Source organism: Asparagus officinalis, chromosome 8, assembly GCF_001876935.1.
Source record: "Asparagus officinalis chromosome 8, Aspof.V1, whole genome shotgun sequence".
Classification (NCBI taxonomy): Eukaryota; Viridiplantae; Streptophyta; class Magnoliopsida; order Asparagales; family Asparagaceae; genus Asparagus; species Asparagus officinalis.
Window position 1 is genome coordinate 125,007,902 of NC_033801.1, and position 7,453 is coordinate 125,015,354.

Sequence of the window (7,453 nt, forward strand, 5' to 3'; positions counted from 1 at the left end):
AAGGCGCAGCCGGTCGGATCATCGCAAGCTGTGTTCGTCGTGCCGGCCCGAAATAGGTATCGAAAAGACATTATCTTCGGTCGAATCGATCGTCCCCTACGCACGCTATGGGACGAATCTGAGGACGAAGAACCAACGCCTCAGTTTTCGCAGTACAGTCGAGTTGCGAAACGCATGATGAGCGACATGGGATACGACCTCACTCGTTTGGAGGGCCTAAATTACGACCGAGGGCGCAGAACGGTCATCCGACCCGCCTACATACCCAAAGGGAAACCTTCAAACTACTTCAACAGGACTAGGAGAGGCTTAGGCTACTCCTCCTCCTCATCAGATCTGTGTTTTTACGTCGACGATGACTCCGACTATGCATGTTCGGGGGATCAGTCGTCAGCAGCCTCGGCCTGGGACTCGGACGTCAGCGTGAGGGATCTGTTCGATGGCCTTACAGTCAACATGGCTACAGTAGACCCCGCCGAAATGGCGGAGGACGAACAACTCCCACTCTATGACGAATCCCAACCGAAGACGAAGTCCTCCAGGTGAACATGGGTACTGAGGCGAATCCCAAACCCATATTCATCAGCGGCAGTCTGCCTCCACGGGAAAAAGAAGACCTCATCGCCCTCATACAGGAATACATTGACGTCTTCGCCTGGAATTATGAGGACATGCCTGGTCTGGACCCGCGGGTCGTCACGCATCGCCTCAACATCAGCCCTGACGCCAAACCAATCAAACAACAGCAGAGGCGGTTTCGCCCCCAAATCATGGAGGCGATCGAAGCCGAAGTGAAGAAACTGATTGAGTCTGGTTTCATCAGAGAGGAGCAACACCCCGACTGGGTGGCAAACATTGTTCCGGTCTTGAAAAAGAATGGTAAGATCCGCATCTGCATTGACTTTAGGAACCTCAACGCCGCGTGCCCTAAAGACGAATTTCCTCTACCCATCACGGATGTCATCATTGGCCGCGTGCCCTAAAGACGAATTTCCTCTACCCATCACGGATGTCATCATTGACAATACGTGTGGATTCGAGAGGATGTCCTTCATGGACACGGATGTCATCATTGACAATACGTGTGGATTCGAGAGGATGTCCTTCATGGATGGCTTCTCGGGGTATAATCAGATCAAGATGCACCCCGAGGACGAGAAGTACACGGCATTCAGAACTCCCATGGGGGTATACTGCTACACCGTCATGCCTTTCGGACTCAAGAACGCTGGCGCAACCTACCAACACGTCATGAGCATGATCTTTCGAGATCATCTGCGAAAGACGGACGAATACTATGTAGATTGTTTTCATCGAAAGTTACCTTAGTCATTGATTTCATTAAACTTTAAGCGTTACAAATGAATTCAAACAACAAAAGAATAAAAGATTACAACTTTTTTGAAAATAAACACAGGATCCGTTCGTCGTCTCTTGCTTGCATGGGATCTTTAGCCTGTGACGCGGATGTCGATATCCGTGGACTACCTGGCAATCAAATCAGATCCAGAGCTTCGTTGATCCACGAGGAGATCTAGAAACTGAAGCGCTTATCTCGACGAGGCGAGATAATTGCTCTTCTTAGAATTACCACAACGGGATAATACTAAGGATTGGATGCAGGTGATGTAGATCTGACAAAGAACTCTCTTGTGTTGGAGTGCTCGATCACTCTTCAGTCCGGCAGGGCTTCGCCAATTCTCTAAAATTTCAGATCTGAAAAAAATAAGGCCTAAGGCTTGTATTTATAGGCTTGAGGGGATAACGGAGCGGTTAAAAACACTTAAAGGCCCAAATCTGCCTTGGAGACACCCCAGGGTGTCTCCATTTGATCGGAGATGCCCTAGGGTGTCTCCCATTGATCCGAGACACCTAAGGGTGTCTCGGTTTGGGCCGAGACACCCTAGGGTGTCTCGTTGGTCCGAGACACTCCATATGGTGTATTTATCTGTTTCCGCCGTAATTCCTTCGTCCGAACTCGGATTTGAGTGATTCGAAGTGTGTTGGAAAGCCGACAAGGAGTTCTATCAGCTCCGATGGTTGGATCATCTGTAGAATGAATGAGACACGAAGGACATTGTTCCTTTTGTAAACATCGCGGGGCTCCCGATTAGCCCGTACCTTCGTTAGTTCACGTAGTTCGTCGATTTACTTCAAGCGTTCATCAACATCAATAGAACTCCTGTGAACCGGATAGTAACGTTCATCGTCGTTCCTTAACACTGAGCCGTTCGTGAAGGCCCATAGGCAATTTTTGATGCCTACAGATACCCCCTCCAAAGCGTTCCGGACTCGTTTCTTTTATAGAAGAGGCTGGAATACTTTGGATGTGATTGGTCCAGCCTTCAGTCGGTGTAAAGGACCTGTAGTTAGCTTCAACTCTTGGCTTCTTCGATTTTCGGTCTATTCAATGCTTTGACGAATAGCCGAAGTCCTTCCGGCGCTGCGTTTATCGCCTGGCCGTCATCGGAGTCTCGAGTCTACCACCAGTGAGTTGAGTTTGGCTCGTGTCATTGAGTTGACTTTGAACTGACTATCTTTGTCACATTGTACTGACTTAGGGTTTCAGATCACCGTTCATTGACTTTTGGTTGCAACGCGTTGACTGGCGTTGACCTAGGGGTACGCGTTGACCGGCATTGACCCTAGGGTTTCGAACATCGAATGTTGACTTTTTATCGCAACGCGTTGATCGGCGTTGACCTAGGGTTACGTGTTGACCGGCGTTGACCCTAGGGTTTCGAACGTCGAACTTTGACTTTTTGGTCGCAACGCGTTGACTGGCGTTGGCCTAGGGTTACGCGTTGACCGGCGTTGACCCTAGGGTTTCGAACATCGAACGTTGACTTTTTAGTCGCAACGCGTTGGCTGGCGTTGACCTAGGGTTACGCGTTGACCGGCATTGACCCTAGGGTTTCGACCGTCGAATATTGACTTTTTGTCGCAACGCATTGACTGGCGTTGACCTAGGGTTACGCGTTGACCGGCGTTGACCCTTAGGGTTTCGAACGTCGAACTTTGACTTTTTGGTCGCAACGCGTTGACTAGCGTTGACCTAGGGTTACGCGTTGACTGGCGTTGACCCTAGGGTTTCGAACGTCAAACGTTGACTTTTTGGTCGCACCGCGTTGACTGGCGTTGACCTAGGGTTACGTGTTGACCAGCGTTGACCCTAGGGTTTCGCACGTCGAATGTTGACTTTTTGTCGTAACGCGTTGACTGGCGTTGACCTAGGGTTACGCGTTGACCTAGGGTTACGCGTTGACCCTAGGGTTTCGAACGTCGAATGTTGACTTTTTGTCGCAACGCGTTGACTGGCGTTGACCTAGAGTTACGCGTTGACCGGTGTTGACCCTAGGGTTTCGAATCGTTCGGTGTTGATTAGTGTGGATTTCGTCGAAATATCCAACAACCGACGAAAAATAGGCGAATTCGGACTTCGAAACGGGATCCGGGGGCTCAAAATGGGCCGAGACACCCGAGGGTGTCTCAACCTTGGCCGAGACCCCCCCCCTTTTTGCTTTCCTTCTTGTTTTGATTTTGTTTCCTCTTTTGTTTTCCCCCCTCTTTCCATATTTTCAAAAGAGGAATCATTTTCCCTCTCAAACTCATATTTCCTCATACACCATTATTTCCTTCTAAGAACTCCAAACCCATTAAAATTCTTCTCTTTAAAAACCCTTAAGCTCAAGACAAATTTCGGATTTTTGAAGCTCCCTCCTTGGCCGAAAATTTATTCCTCTCAAAGCTAGGGTTTCATCATCTTCAAACTCAAGGAAAGCTTCTTGATTTGGTAAGTTCCCCTTCACAACTCTCTTCTTTTTTCAAGAAAGATTGCAACTTTATGCTTGTAATGGGGGGAAATTTTACCCCCCCTTTGGCCGAAATTTGAGAGGTGTTTGCATGCGAAAGAATCAATGTTGTTTGAGGGGTTTATTTGCAAAAAGCAACCCACAAAGTGTAGAGGGGTTTATTTGCAAAAGGGCTGAAATCTTAGGGCTGAAATTCCAAAATTTTAGACCACAAACCCATGACCAAAGTTTTGAGAAAGGTGTGCGGAAACTAAACCGAAATTTGTGGAGGGGTCTATTTGCAAGATTGGCTAATTTTTACAAAAAGGGTTTATTTGCAAAATTAACCAAAATTGTGAGATGTCGGGGGTGCTAGATGAACAAATATGATGACCATTCCCCAATTCGAGCGTATCCTTGACCAGAATTTAGCCTTGAATACGAGGGGTATTTGGGGTATTTCACCGAAATTTATCGTGATCATTGTTTTGCATGCACGAAATTTGTAGGTTTAATTAGACCTCAACTATAAAATCCTATTTATTCATAGGATTCTAGTTAAAGTTCTTAATTTTCCTTTTAAATTTTGGATACTCAAATTCATGATTATACCTGACCTACTGATTTTCATTGCAGATTATTTATGTCTCAACGTCGACCTCGACCTCCTAGGAGTCGCTCCCGTTCGCAGCCTAGCGAGGGAGAAGTTCCCATAGCATCCTCCCCTCCAGCGGCATCCTTTTTTGGGGGTGAGAATCTTTATTTCTGTATCCCTGATTGATCCCTTCGCGGGTCATTAAGGAAGAACCGACACCCTCCTTCGCGGGGGTGAAGGTTTCGGACTTGTCTTGCTTGGCCAATTCAAGTCTTCTGGTATATTGGGGCGATCTTGTGTCGTCTTACACCTTATAGGTCGGTGTATGTTACCACATTATTTATGTGATGATGCATACCGTTCTTCCAGTGTAGGACACTCAAAATCGTCTCTCCAATTACCCCGTGAATGACGCTCTTCTAGTGTAGGACACTCAAAATCGTCTCTCTAATTACCCCGTGAACGATCTTATCTCGCTTTTTTATGAGATGGATTTAATTCATGGATGATTTTCTGACTCTATCCTTGCTTTGTTGCAGTCGAGTTCCCCACGGGCAGTCTCCCTCCTCATGCCACTACTGGTTGTAGCGGGGAAGTTTTCTCTTCGGCTTCCATCAGGCAGGCTATTAGTCAACTTCCCCAGTTTGATAGAGATCGCTCCGACGAATCCTGTCGTTTGATACAGGATGGAGGGCGTCATTGCTTACGCCAGCTGATTACGGATGCTTCTTTTACTGCGGATTCCATTTCTACTCAGGCTTTAAAGAAGCCCAGTTTTCTGTTCGGAGATCATATTGAGGATCCTGCTAAGTTGATTCTTACCGAGGAGCATTGGCTGAATCTTGATGAAGAAGCTCTCCTGTATATTCCCTCCATTCATCGTCAGTGTTCTTTCACTCATTTGGAGGATATGCTACTTCTGGCCTGGGATGGTTACTGACGCAGTCGCTTATGCGAAACGCTGCTACGAATGCCAAATCTATGCCAACTACATGCACCAGCCTCCTGAAGATCTGCATCCGATGAGGGCGTCTTGGCCCTTCGAAGCATGGGGGATGGACATAGTTGGACCAATATCTCCACCATCGGCGAAAGGCCATCGCTTCATCCTTGCGATCACCGATTACTTCTCTAAGTAGGCCGAAGCTATCCCCTTAAGAGAAGTCAAGAACAATGACGTGATCAAGTTCATCAAACATCATGTCATATACCGATACGGCGTACCACGGCGTATCATTCATGACAATGGCACGTAATTCGTTAGCCATGCATTCACCAGATTCCGTGACAAATTCCGAATACAGAATCTCTCTTCCATGGCCTACAACCCTTCAGCGAATGGTTTGGCCGAAGCTTTCAACAAAATGATCATCAAGATCTTGACCAAGCTGACTTCCACTAGCAAACGCGACTGGAACGAAAAGCTAGGCGAGAGCCTGTGGGCATATCGCACAACGGTTCGTACACCGACTGGCACTATGCCCTACTCGTTGGTATACGGCTGTGAAGCCGTATTACCATTAGAGATTCAAATCTCATCCCTCCGTGTCGCCTTAGCAACAGGGATGACGACCGAGGAAAACCACCAACTGTGACTCGCAGAGCTCGAAGCGTTGGACGACAAACGACTGGAAGCTCAGCAGCACATTGAGTTTTATCAAGCTCGAATGGCCAAGAATTTCGACAGGAAAGTCAAACGCCAAGCCTTCAAGGAGGGAGAGCTGGTGCTCTCCGTTCGCCGACCAATGATCCTCACTTCCAAGAAGAAGGGGAAATTCCAGTCCAAATGGGAAGGGCCATTCGTAGTAGAGACAGTCTACTCGAACGGCGCCTATCGCCTTGTCAAACCGAATGGCAATAAGATCATGATGCCCATCAACGGCAAGTATCTGAAGAAGTACTACCCCTAGTTCTCCTTCACCAACCCCCATGAGTGCACGAGTTTAAACTGGCCCTCACACCCTCCAAATGGTATAAGAGGTAAAACTATTCCTATTCTCCAATTTCTCGAACTGCTCGGTACAGGCGGATCGCTCAGCACAGACGAACCGCTCAGTACAGGCGGATCGCTCAGATTAGGCGGATCGCTCAGAACAGGCGGATCACTCAGTACAGGCGAATCGCTCAGATCAAGCAGATCATTCAGATCAGGCGAATCACCCATGTCAAGCAAGCCTATCAGTCTAGGCGAAACTCACTCTATCAACTAAACACCATGTCTTGGCGAATCTCTCGAAACAGGTGAGAATAGCATCTCAGGTGGGCGGCATCAAACACCCACTCAGTCAAACCTTCAAATAGTTAGGACCAGAGCCAAAATCACTCACCAATCCTCTCCTAAAGGATGGTGGGTCTTCAAAATCGTTCCAATCACGACAGTCCCTGTCACGTTAACATTAAACCTCTGACAAAATCACTCACCAATCCTCTTCTAAAGGATGGTGGGTCCTCAAAGTCGTTCTAATCACGACAATCCCTGTCACGTTAACATTAAACCTCTGACACAATCCACTTACCAATCCCCTTCAGAAGGATGGTAGGTCCCCACAGTTGCTCCAATCGCGACAAGACCCCATCAAGTTAATAATCACCTCTGATGATTGGCGCCGTTATTCCTACGAATAGCACAGCCTAAGCAATAGCCTACCACGTGACGTGCTATTACTCCTGTCAATAGTCACACTCCTACGTCCCTGAACTATTTGACCTGTTCTAGATATTCTAACATTTCTTTAGGATAACTGATGGGTAGAGTCTATCACGCGATGACTCCTACCACAATCAATTGTCGCATTCCCAAATAACGACAATTATCGAAGGCGGTTCGGCAGACGACTTGTCTGTCGGTTCCCCAAGCAACAACTCGCCGAGAGGCGAGTCGGTTCCCCAAGCAACAACTCGTCGAGAGGCGAGTCGAAGCTGAGTTCTTCAGTTGGCCGCAGAAGCGAACGGTTGTTCTTTGCTGCAAGCCAAGTGTTACTCTCTTGATCCCATTAGAGCTACAACGCGAAAATCGGAGTTAACCCGATCCCACGTTGCGAGCAATAGAGAACAGAACAAGAGCCTA